Raw genomic sequence first — 13,560 nt, 5'->3', positions numbered from 1 at the left:
AATTATTAACAAATTTTCACATATTGAAATAATTGATATTCTAATAATAGCAGTAATTTAAATTCTTTGTAAAAGTGGACTAACCATATAGTAGGTATAACTAGCTCTTAATTTTTCGTCGTTCCGATAAAATGAGAAATTGTGAACATTTTTTACGTTACCGACGTCAAGTACAAAAAACGCGTAATTTCAACTGCTCATATGGAATAAATTTTAATAATTATATTACGTGTAATATAATTTAACTTGCTTGAATCTCTCTCGCGCCACGTTGCGAAGGAATTCATTTATTTTTACATTTTTATTCACGATTCTCGTACGTGGCAATATTTCTTTATTCGTATATTTCTTTTTGTAAGGATTTCCATTTTCATGTACCTATTTCCTTGTTTCATTCAAAATGCGCTGCTCTCGCGTACCATAAATGTTATTGTTGTAAACAATGAATTCAATAAATAAATTTCGAGAATGGAACTATCAAAAGTATAAATAATATTTTACCATATTTTGTAAATAAATGAATTCTTTTAAAAGCTGCTGAAAATAACTAATCCGCAAATTACTCTTTTAAACTTCGTAGTTAATCCGTTAATTTTAAGAGATTGGTCTTTTTTATCCGTTTAAAAGCTACTTAATTCACAGATTTCATAAAAATGTTCATTTCTACATATTGAGATACCTACGTATTAATCTTAATATTTACTTCAATGTGAAATAATTCTTGTGAAGATTTTAATTATTCGCTAATAATAATTCAGGTATTGCCACGTCAAATTCCAACTTCAAACAAACGACATTTCATTCATACGCAACAGTCTAATTAATTTGACAAAAGAATCCATACAATCACATTAATTAAACAGGAAATAAAAATTATAATTCAATAAACGTATTCAATAAATTCACTAATAATTGAAAAAGGAACGATTCATCGATCGTTTCGCGCGATTCTGCGATTACAGTGCCATCGATCACGATCCGAGGCGTTTGGAAAGGAATTACTTGGTGGAATCTCATCGATAAAAGTTATACGCTTAATTTGAGAAGCGTAGGAATTACGGTAGCTGGATAATCAACGGTTGATATAAATTATAGCGAGATTCACTTAAAAAAAAAAAAAAAAAAAAAAAGGAAAGGAAGCAATCTAACGTCAGGAAGAATGAGGAACGTGCAATGGCAGGAAAGTATTGCTTCTGACCATATCGGTGAATCTCAGGTGAGCTCGGAATAACCTTTACTATTCCCTTAGGTTATCGATCTCCACGGGCTCGTTCCACTTTATTTTATAAACCTTATTTAGGATTAATGACGCGGGAAGGAGATACCGCCATGGATCGATAGTATCCAAGAGCCGGTTCGTTAAAGCCAGATATTTATTTCGCTGACGAACAGTTATTCCTCCTTATGAATCGTTTCTACGACGTTTGTGTGCCGGCAACAAGCGATAAAATCGAGGACTGTTCTTATTATTTTTTAATTCGTTCCGATCGTGCCTTCGCCTTATCCTTTCATTTATGCATAGCTAGGGAAGGAACTGCTCGAGTACAGGAAAACCGATTTAGGAATCAACTTCCAGCTCTTACGTCATACAAGACATCGATCTGTAAACACTAATGCGATTTAATAATTGAACTGTGATACAGGCTCTTTCATCGTGTAATTTAGCGACCTCGATTCTAGCAACGAAAGAATACGTAATTATTAATTTGAAAATGTTACGGAAGGTATGTTGTTTTAAATTGCCATCTTCTTGAAAAAATATTCGTGTAATTTAAGATATTATATAAAGTATCATAAGATACAGAAAGATGATATTATTACGAATATCTTAGAAAAGTTTTACTACGACAGGAAATTTAGAAAAATTTGTCAATTAAAAAAGATTAGAATATCTTAGAAAATTTGTCAATAAAAATCTTGTTTTATTGGTAAAATATATTATTATACAAATGAAGTATATGTAAATTATATGCATCAATTACAAGATATTTTTGATTGCTCGTTTATTTTGCATCGAATAAATTATTATAAATTAAGACATTATGCTAATAATTCTAGATATTGCTGCAGGTAATCAATGCTTCAATACAGCTTTCTCATGTGTTTAACCTCGGACTCACCAGCATATGAAACATTAGAAGGATACCACATCGGTACGCCTGTCTAGTTCGGCAATGATAGGCTGACTCGATCGCGATAATCCATTAACGGACTTTCGCTTCCTCTAATTTCATCGTCCTAACGGATATTTCGGCTTTCAAATCATTACACACCATACCATTATTAATTTTCACGTGCAACAAACTTACAACAACCTTGTGAAATCCTTTCACAGGTGCACGAAAAATATACAAAGTTCATTTTAAAGTGACATTCCTTTGAAATTTTTTAAAAATTTGGTGTATCGATACCACCCATTTAACATTGCCTCACCGTTGATTATTAACCACATTAGAGAAGAAGAGATTTATTATAAATCATATGTATTCGGTGTTAAGGAAAGTAACAATTGTATATGAAACTGAATCGACGCACCATGTGCGTCAGTAGAAGCATACCTAACATTTGGCAATCTTATTTTAGATATCAATGTTCGTGGATTCAAACTACCATAACTTATACTAAAATATACTTTGTAATTCCTTCAAATCCGGAACAATGAAACAATAGACTGGTTGAAAAAGTATATTAAAAGATGTTGAATGTTACTTTAATTAGATGTACGATATTTTAAAGAATCTACGTACAATTAAAACTTTGATATACACCGACCTAATGTAAACGATAATTGTGGATGAGCTTATTGAGCGACTATTAGCTAAATACGTATGTTTCGTAAAATGGTGTAATTGTTGCGATCTAACTTAAAAGTCGCACGATATCGAATATTCCCGCGTGTTATCAGCCGATCAACGATTTCTACGTGCACGTCTAGGCGGCTGCAAATCGAAGTTATCGCGAGGACGAAGAAAATGTCGCTTTTAATATCCCCGTATCTCTTCAATCAGAACTGTTGGGCGTCCCGCAGGGAAACACAGCTCTGCCCTTTCCTTACCGAATGAACTATGCTTTCCAGAGGAACTTTGTTTCCCGCGATAACATTCCGAAGTCAAAGGGTTCTCTGTCTCTTTGCCCGATAACGATCGCCCTTTCCCCTCCCCTCGCCACCACCCATACCCTTCCTGCTCCTTATCTCGCCGCGATTCACGACCTGGATTGAAGAATATAAGCGCGAGTATCGCGTGAGTCTTTGATTTCGTTACGCCGGCCATCAGATACGCGGTTCAACATCACGCGGGCAACCTTCAGTTTCTCGTTGCGAAAATGTTTCCGTTTGAATAGTCAGTCACGATTAAATTAATATCAACGTGGGAATCAAACGCATAAAATCATGAGAATGAAAAATTCGTCTTGGAGAAATGGGAAATATATTAGGTTGTCCGAAAAGTGTCTTTCTTTTACAGACACGTCTTCTACAACGATGCATCTTTATACAAACATGAAACCTAATCTGTCGAACATTGTGATCTTTATTTTGATAGAACAAAATGGATCATACGTAATTCGATAAAATAATATAAAACGGAAAATGTTGTGCATCCCATTATTTCCTTATAAAACGAAAGGAACTTTTTTTAAGATCTCTTTCTTCAAGATAATTAGGACGACCTAATACTTTTTCTAAAGATTCTAAATATACGTTAACGTTGCGCGATAATGAAGTTTCATATTTTCAATGTAAATCTTCTTAGCATCGAATACACGTGACTTGTAGCGAATTTCTTCCTCTTTAATATGTTTAATAAGTAACGATGGTACAGAGTTAAATGAGTGGTTATTGGCGCGGCAACTTGAAACCTCGAAGAAACAACACATAAATATTTGATTGTTTATATCTCCTGGAAGAATTATTTTTCTTTTCCCGACAGTTTTATTTGCTTTTCGTATATTGCATTTTTTACAAATAATTTCCGCTCGTTGAGCAGTTATATTTGTTCCTTGTATATTCGGATAGACGGGGACTCGCTTTTTAAATTGATTCTTTGCAGTATTTTGATCTTGAGAGATAGGTTCAAAGGACGCGTATTCATTTCTGCTTTCACGAATAGCTTCAGAACGAAGTGGGTTGAATATTCAGCTCGTGATGTTTAAGTGTCCGAGTAAGTTTGCATCTCTTTGATATTATTGAATTTTGCAAGGTCTTTGAAATCTTGATCCAACTACATATAAATAAAAACAAAAAGATAGAGTAAAACGAAGAACGTATGAAAATTGATAAATCAGATATTATTACAATCGATACTAATTATTTCGTAATTAATTCGTTTGAACAATGAGAAGAAATTTATTGATGTATGGTAATGAAACAGGCTGACATTAAAGCAAAGCAAATGGAGAGGATCAATGATTGTAACTGTCACTATTGTTCTGGCTTTCAAATGCGATGCATTATTTCCAGGCAGTCGTGCTTTCGTGCATGATTTCGTTGTCAGCATCAATCTAATGTAACATGCCCCGTTGAAGTTCGTGACGGGAATTACATTTGTCATACAATCATCGTTCTTCGCCATTTGTAAGACTAGCAATTCTTCCGCGTTTATTTCTTCTTTATCATTCTTTACATGTTTAGCAAATTTATCTCTTCAGAATTGAATTTTTGTTTAGAAATAACGTTTTCTCTTAACTGAAAAGTGAAATAAATTTGTGATAAAAAATTATCTTCTATTAATTATTGATAACAAGAACAGGTTCTCATTTGGATGATTCTTCAGAGCAATGTTTACGGCATACAAATACATTTGTCGTTTAGTTAATTAACTACTTCTCGGAGATAAGAGAGTTAAAAAATTATGATTAAACAAAAAACTATTTCTTGCAATATTAGTCGATAGAATTGAATGTAAAGTATAAAAAAGAAAATATATGAAAATGATGTTATAGGGTGAATTTAAACTTTCTGTCAGTTATAGAAAAAAGCTTTAACAAGTTTCAAAGGTTAACATCACTTTCTCTAAATATCCTAATACTTATGAACGAAAGTGTATATATAATACGTGTCACGATCCCGATTTCTATGAAAGCACCCGAAGCTGTCTGATGGTTGTCATCGCGGTGAAACGCGGATTCGCGTTGCCTTACTTATTACTATACGTATTGTAATCCAACGCGTTTCGTTTTCCCAAAATCGTACGAAGCTCCTCGTTCAACGCTGTTCTGACTAAGCAAATTCGCAAAGCAACCGCATTATGATATTCCTGTGCTCGCGAGAATTCTAGGCTGGAAGACGATGTACAAGAACCAGAGATGTGACACTCGTCTTATTAGCGGCGCAAGATGTCCTCATTATCGCGACTGACGGTGATGACGATGCAGCCATGAATTCCGAAGCGTTTCGTTGATGAGACATAAGAAAGAGAACCGGTACAGGAGAGATCATAAAGCTGACGCGAAAAGAATCAGGCGGATTCGTTAGAGCGAGGTTTCTCTTTCTTGCCTTTGCCGAGGACCTGGACATTCTTGAATGCGCGATACTCATTCGCGGAATTCGCGTGTTCCTACTCGGGTTTCTTAATTGCGGAACTAACGATGTCACTATGGATATTCGTATCCGAGGGTTGTTCAAAAGCAAATGCTATGCGCAGAATGAGAATTTGAGAAAAAAACATTTGTAATATTTAGTAATATTCGTAGTATTAAAATATTATAAAAGTAAATCATTGTAAATAAAACTTAATAACAGTTAATAATAAATAACTAAGAGTGAAAATGAAATAATCACCAACACGGTAGAGCTATGCTCTGATATGTAATCAATCTTTATGCGTAATTACGTTATAAACAACAAAATGCAAGACCTGTATTTTACGATATTGTATTTGACAGCTGTTCGAATTTCCTGTATTACACTCCAGAAAGATTGAATTTAAGAAAGAAAAGGAGATTTCTGGTTGATATGGAAAGTTGTCGATAAATGTTCAATCTGAAAGCTAGATCGACAGAACGTAGGTAGAATATGTGAAGTTTGAAACAAATGGGTGGCGTAATTGGACGAGCACAAGGGAAAAATACTATTTTTCTGTTCTATATAGGGTGGTTTAAAAATCAGAACCCACGGATTTTCAAGTACTTCCGATAGTCGAACAAAAGTTAATCAACTTTCGATCGACTTCAAATTGCAATGCGATGAATTAGAAAAAAAAAAAATGTTTTACTTTGATGAAAAGCCAAGGTCACCTTTGTCTCTTTAAATGGAACAGTACATTTTTTTGTGCAATATATTTTTTAATTTTCTACAAGCGGCATTAAGATACTTGGGTGGGGAGATGATTAGTTTAAGAGATATTTTAGCTTTAATATTGTAGAACTTATGGTGTGAAAGACGAAGAATTTGTAATACTTTTTGCTTTTATGTTTTCCTTAGATAGAAAGCTGATTAACTTTTGTTCGAAACATCTTTTATCCGCCTATCGAAAGTGTCTGAAAAATCTTGGGGCTAATTATTAGATCACCTTGTATACTTTAATATATTCTTCAGCTTCGTTCAATGAAAATGAAAATTAAATTGAAAATTAAAACTAAATTCAATTTCGTTTTTTTATTTAATCAATTTAGATTAATTCTGCCTCATAACAGATAGAAAATTTAATCTTTTCATTAGATTTTCACTTCTATTTCAGAATCTTTATATCATAATGCATTTAATTTATTCTATAATTTTATTCTATTTCTAAAATATAACCGTGCTGTGTAAATTTTGCTTTTATGAAGTGTTGAAACAGGAAGGGTTGATTGGGTCAAGTGTCTGTAAACTTGACCTTAAATCAGTTTCGAAGTATCATTGAAGGAAAGAAGAGTAGTTGTGCTTGACGGGACAATACGATGCTGGTAATTCGATCCCTTGAACACCCTACGCGTACTTTTCCCTTCACCTTTCCACTTCTCACCTTGAGATCTTGAAGGAATTTTTCTATAAAATGCAGTCGCTTTGACTCGATAAAGCAATAAATAATTTTTCTCATTCGAAATTAAACAATTAAAGTTATTATTAGCTCTCACGTTCGAAATAATATGAATTAATCTGTTATTGAATTTTTGAGCTGCAAAAAATATTCTATCCTTCGCTCGTGTACGTCCACCCACCCAATTTTGTAGACGTAAAGTTTAATTTATTTAAATATTCAATAATTAAAATATAAAATCCATCTTTAAAGCTATAATTTTCAATCCTCTAACAAGATCGTTCTCTCGATAAAAAGAGACGCGGTAAAGGAAATAATACACTTAATAATACTCTTGTAAACCAATCTTATTAAGATATATACACGTTTGAATGGAACAGATCGACTAAAAACCAGCACAATTCTCGTTATCGTATAAATATGCGAGTGTCTACGTCCAGGGAGCATCAATATGCATGTAAGCCGACGTTGGTCGGGGCTTCGTCGTCCGGCTTAAAGCAAGAGGGTAGCCTCTTCTTGCGAGCGATAAGAATTAGGAACAGAGCAGGGAATATCATAATACTCGTAAGCCGTGGGACATATTAAGAGGATCATATCGTTCGTGTCCAAGATCCCGTAAGACGTTTCAGTTTGATCCGAAAGGCGAGAAGGTTGCTCGTCTCACCTGGAGAATCTTGACAGTGGGTGTAGGTAAGTAGAATGGCGATACGGCTGTCCAGTTGACGGCTCGTCGCTCGTAATGCGATAAAAGGTGTCGCGTCTATTTCCAGCCTATCTTTAGCTAACAGTTGCCCGATTAAAATCCTTCTCATGCCCTCATTTATTCCTTTATTTGGAGTTCCTTTTTACTTTTAGATTACTTGGAATTATTCGTAGCTTTAGTTTAGTTGGAATTACTCATAGTTTTATCTTATTTAGAATTCTTTTAAGTTAGATTTAAGTTAATCGATATAATGGTAATCGGTACAATGGCATAATCTAGGTTTTTTTAGCACGAAATTTTATTAGTTATATTTGGAATTATTTATAACATTATCTTATTTAGAACTATTTTACGTGGATAGCTATTTGATATAATAATTGATAGAATGGAATCTATGGAATTTCATGCAAATATACAGGCTCCGAAATTTGATATAGTTATTCGATTTTACTATATCACCTGTATATAATATATCTAATTACCATTCCATTTAATTTCCATCGCTTGTCGCGTTTCTCATGCAAAACACTGTTCAAAAATTCATAGACTCAATCGAACGAACGAAGGGTTAGGAAAGAATTTCTTGAAAAAAAAGGAACATTCCCATGCATGAATTAAGCTCACCCTAAGAAACCAGATCATCGTATTAGGGCCACGAATGTTTCCACTTGGTGTTTGACTTTCTTCTCTATAGCTAATTTGAATATGTAAACGAGCATCCTTTAAGGTTAATTACAAGCCAAAAAAACGGTTGTGAAATGGTTTTAAAATATCAGGCTATCTTATGATGAGCATGTTTGAGACGTGGCTTTCTATTATTTTCTTTTAGCTCCGGTTTACTCGGAGGAAGAAAAGGATAGCTGGCCATCCATCATCGTTAGCATTTCGTTCAACGATAGTCGGTCGAGCGGAAGTTGCCGCTGACTTTGAGAGCTGTGTAAACTAGGTGAACAAATAAACCCGTTTTATGCCCGTCCAATAACACCATCGTCTTCACTGCCCCGCGTATATATGCATACAAGTGTACGTATATTTAAGATTGCTACGTAAAATTGATGAAATTGATTCGACAGGTTAAATTATTCTGTCGATCATTTTAAATATTGTTTGTGAAAGATGTCAATAACACAGTCATCTTATATTGTTATACACCTCCAACGAGTTCAATCGATTTTCTCTTTTCATAGTCATTTATGTTAACAAATAATTTTCATGCAATATTTGCCTCTTGTTTCAAATTCGACCAATATATTAGGTTGTCCGAAAAGTGTTTTTCTTTTACAACGATGCATCTTTATACAAGCATGAAACCTAATCTGTCGAACGTTGTGATCTTTACCTTGATAGAACAAAATGAATCATACGTAATTCGATAAAATGATATAAAAAGAAAAATCTTGTACATCCATTATTTCCTTATAAAGGAAAGAAATTTTTCGGACGACCTAATACATAATTATGACAATCGCGTCTCGTTGCAGTGCAAACGAAATTACAAAGTATTTTATATGGCGTACTTAATATATATAGATAAAAGTTTTGAAATACTTTTGTGAGCCACTGTAGCATCATACATATCCAACATAATCGGGAACGACCCATATTTTCCCGCCGCAATGCGTCAACTTCCCTGCGATTCCGCTTCGTACCTTCATTTTTCATTCTTGCACCGTGATCTCGGTGTCCAAATTCACCTTCCGTGTCATCGAGAGCATATACTATTCCACCGGCGTCATCCACATGCTCGTGCGAGCCACTCGAGGAAATTCCTTCAGGAACCGACGAAAGGTGCGGATCAACGGTGTTAGAATGACAAACAGTCACCGATGCTCCTGTAATAGACTGAACGTGTGGCGTCTTTTCTGTCTTTCTCGAACTTCTTTCAATGGATTGGTTTATTGCTTGGATCAAGTGTATCTATCGGATTGTCAGTGAAATTGATAGTATCTGAGTATTAGGTTCGTGTATATATCATAAGTTCTATACTATGAAACTTTAACTTCTGGTAGTTTATTTAAAACATTATACATTTAATCGAAGCAATGTTTACATCGACCAATGTACTCTTTGTTATTGATCAATGTATTTCAGGTTTATAAGAGCCGCGAATTTTAGAATTCGAATAGTCAATATTCAAACGTGACATTAATTGACGATTTATTTTAATGTTGAGTATACGAAATCTTTTTATAGTTTTATTACAGTTTATGAATCCTCCTTTTATTGTAAAATAATTCTTGGAGATGCTAATAATTTGCTGGTGATAATTTCGTTTCGTTTCGTTTTTAAATTTAAGTTTCAAAGGAATGAAATTTCATAATACACCTATCTAATGATAATAATTTGCATAAGCAAAGACGCATCTAACGCACTACGTGTGTATACTATATATTTCCATTGTTAAAAGTGGATTCTCTTCTTTTCTTAATTCGATAGCCAGAGATAGTATCTCCTTGTGTTTGTCCCCACGAGTGGCACGTACGCGTTGCATTGGAGACGAGGTGAACGGTCGCGTATATCCGTACGCAGAATATGCCAGAGAAACGTGAAATCCACTCGAGAAAATGCGAAGCCTCGACACGTTAAAAATGAATGTGCCATCACGCTTCTGCGGTAGAGAGAAGAATGAAGACTAGCTAGTATAGCAGACGAAAGAAAGAAATAAAAAAAGAAAGAAAGAAAGAATGAAGATGGTGCGTTTTATAAGAAGAGGCAACCCGTTTCTCGACAGCTCACGGGCACGAAGAACTCTCAGAGGCGTCAGGACAACGATGCCTGGTGACCGATTAGAAGGAGAAGCGCTTGAAAATCCTCGGATGGAACCGGTCTGAGAAGATTCAAGGCCCTCGAGATGCTGCATTGTGTTCGGTCAACGTTGGTCAGCCACTTTGCTGTCTTACGATTCCCTCCAGAATGTAAACACACCGAGCAGCTTGAAAAGACCGCAACCTACTCGAAATAGAATCAGTCAAAGGCTGACACTTCCCGCCGGAGGAATACCAATTAGCTGCTGGAAGTTCGTTCTGCTAACAAGCGTGATGCTCTCTTGACGTTCTTTGCCGACACTCTCGGACCACCTACCGCGAAAGTAACGCAAGGCGATACAAAATCAAACGATTTCTAGGTACAACAGACGTTTGTTAAATTTTCTTAATCTTAGGAATGGCTTACGTGGCTACGCCATCGTTCATTTGTGTTAGCACACTTTTCCCTCATATATAACATACGATTATAACGTTCGATACATGAATTTTATTCAATTCTTCTCGATTCTATGATCTTAATTCTGCGTTGCGTAAGTTTCAAATCTTATAATAATTGTTAAAAGGTTTAATAGGTTCCTAAACATTTCTGAGGTTAAACGCACTTTCTCTAAGTCTGCTAATACTGATGAACGGAAGCATATGTATATTATGCGACCTCGGGTGCGCCATCCGTCTCGGTAAGCTGTCGTCGTAATCACCCCTATCCTTCCTGTTCCCGTTCCTATGAAACATTTCGTTACGGCTGTCGTTTGCATCGCGACGTGAAAGGAGCCGACGTTTAAAGGAAGTCTCCGGTGTATCGATCGGCCTGTTGTTGGTCGTTACAGGTGCACGTTTGTCAAACATGTGTCAAGCCGAGCGGTAGACGAGCGGCACGCATGAATGGAACAGGTAAAATTTCCTGAGATCGATGCCGGGGAAGAATGATTTGTGTGTAGAAGGGCGCAGCAGGAAGTTTCGTGTATGTTTGAACGAGATACGTAATTGATAGGATATATATAGACTATCATACTTTTGAGATATTGTAATTAAGCTGAGGATATTTTTGCAAATTCGTATTTTTATGGACGTAGTTAAAAAAGTACTTTGATGTACCTGATAAATATTATTACGAGTATTATACTTTAGATATTTTACATATGTTTACATTCTCTCTATATTCTGTGAACCATTGCGTCTTCAAATTTCCGATAAATGCATTAAGAAACGCATACTAATTACAACAATGAGATTGGTTCCAGCAATTCTTTCCGAATCAAATTTTCCGAATTTTCTGTTTTATGTTCATAAATGTGTTTTATGATAAAACGTGGTTTTAGTTTCTTTTCATAAAGCAGATAATAATTCTATAAGTGTATGTACATTATTGCGATTGACTGTAGATGATCGCTATGCGATAATAGAATGCGAACGATGAAATGTTCCAAATCTAATTCTATTCTGCCGAATAAAATAATTAAATAGCGTGCAAATGCAACATGATAAATGTAAAATCCAATGAGCTCTCTTTGAACTTTTCGTATCAGAACAGCGACATTAACAATTTGCCATTGATTAAATACTTGATTTAATAATCTTTGTAAATCGAGGTTAACATTAATTTGGATATAAAATATTTAATATTTTATGCTCTATGTTTTATGTGAATCTATCGGGAAACAGTTTTTAGTTCCAAATTAAGATTAATAACACATTTTCACGACACGTTACAATAATTCGAGCAAATACGATTTGAATTTAATTAAATATCATTCAGATATAAATGATGAAGAATTTTATATAAGGAATAATAAAAGCAAAATCCAATATTTATTACAAAAGCAAATTTGTATGCATTCACACGGAACTGACCTATACAATACTTGTACAACATGGAAAATATATAGAATATTCAAAATAGAGTACGCATACTTATACAGTTTCAAAATGCTTGGAAATAATAATTTCTCTATTTATAGAGTCTCTACTTTTTAATTCTGTCTTCTCATTTCTATTGAAAATAAATTATGTTATATTTATAATTGGAAAAATAAAAATTATCCTATCTGAAATTGATTCGACTTTATTAATATCCAATTCCATAATTCTAAAAATAATTAAAGAATGATTCGTTCAGCGAATTAATACTTGAAACAAACTCCTAATTTCTATTTCCTTAATGGAGTATCTAAAACTATGCGTGAAAATTTCCGATCCCTTTATTACAAATGAAACGTAATACAAATCTGACTTTGTCAATAAGTTACATAAGAGCGCTGACAACCGTGACGTTGTACAATCAATGTACGTTCGCACATTATCTCAGTAGATTGGTTATGTATCACTGGGCTATGCACTAATTTATCAGTACTTTGTGTCAATGGCCTTTTGTTCAGGAAGACAGTTATAGAAGGCTCGTAACAGACTGGTAGCCGAAATTCAGCTGATATAAAACGAAGTTAGCAAATATCGTATAGATAAAGTAGGTGATAAAGTTTCGCTGATATCAAGGTGTATTTTAATGATACGAACTATTGGTCTTTTACCACAAATAAATTAATTCTTTTTATACAAGAAGTGAAAAAGTTAAATATTAATATATTTAGAATACATACACGATACTAGAAAAGACGTGCGTAATAATTTAGTAATTAATGATACTAGTGAGTTGATAAGAAAAAGCGTTATGTTATCAATATGTTATCAATATTTTCTCTACGATTAAAAGGAGATGGAGAAAGAAGTAGAGAACGTTGAAAGAATTTTACCGATTTTCGCAAAGAACAATATTTTACGTATCAGGGAGAAACAATTAAAATATAAAATAATATTTTCTATCCAGAGTATCCACAATGTTTTCTAGTTTACATAAAAGAGGACTAAAAAGTAACACAATCATTGTTCGTCGAAAAGAATCAAATTTACGATCTTGAAAGCGGACATAATAAAACTCAAGGACACCAATAATCTATAAACTGTACAATATATATCATTTGTTCAGAGTGAACTCTTTGCTCAGTGGGTAAATTATGTGTTCGGAGGATTTCATTGCTTTGACCTTGTTTCAGCTGGTGGCAACATCGTTCTTATTTAACGTCGGTTGCGATGTTTAAAGAAGTATCGACCGCTTAAAAGTTTTTATTGTGCGACATCA

At 34.2% G+C, this 13,560-nt stretch overlaps 1 protein-coding gene across 5 annotated transcripts in view; it reads right to left on the bottom strand.

Annotated features, from left to right (window-relative positions):
- Positions 1-13,560, bottom strand: part of LOC132906909 (teneurin-m) — a 657,480-nt gene that overhangs the window by 507,192 nt on the left and 136,728 nt on the right. The window lies entirely within an intron of this gene.

This window comes from Bombus pascuorum, chromosome 5 (assembly GCF_905332965.1).
Source record: "Bombus pascuorum chromosome 5, iyBomPasc1.1, whole genome shotgun sequence".
In the NCBI taxonomy this organism is placed as follows: Eukaryota; Metazoa; Arthropoda; class Insecta; order Hymenoptera; family Apidae; genus Bombus; species Bombus pascuorum.
The sequence above is the reverse complement of the archived record's forward strand: the minus strand, read 5'-3'. Positions and strand labels throughout refer to the sequence as shown.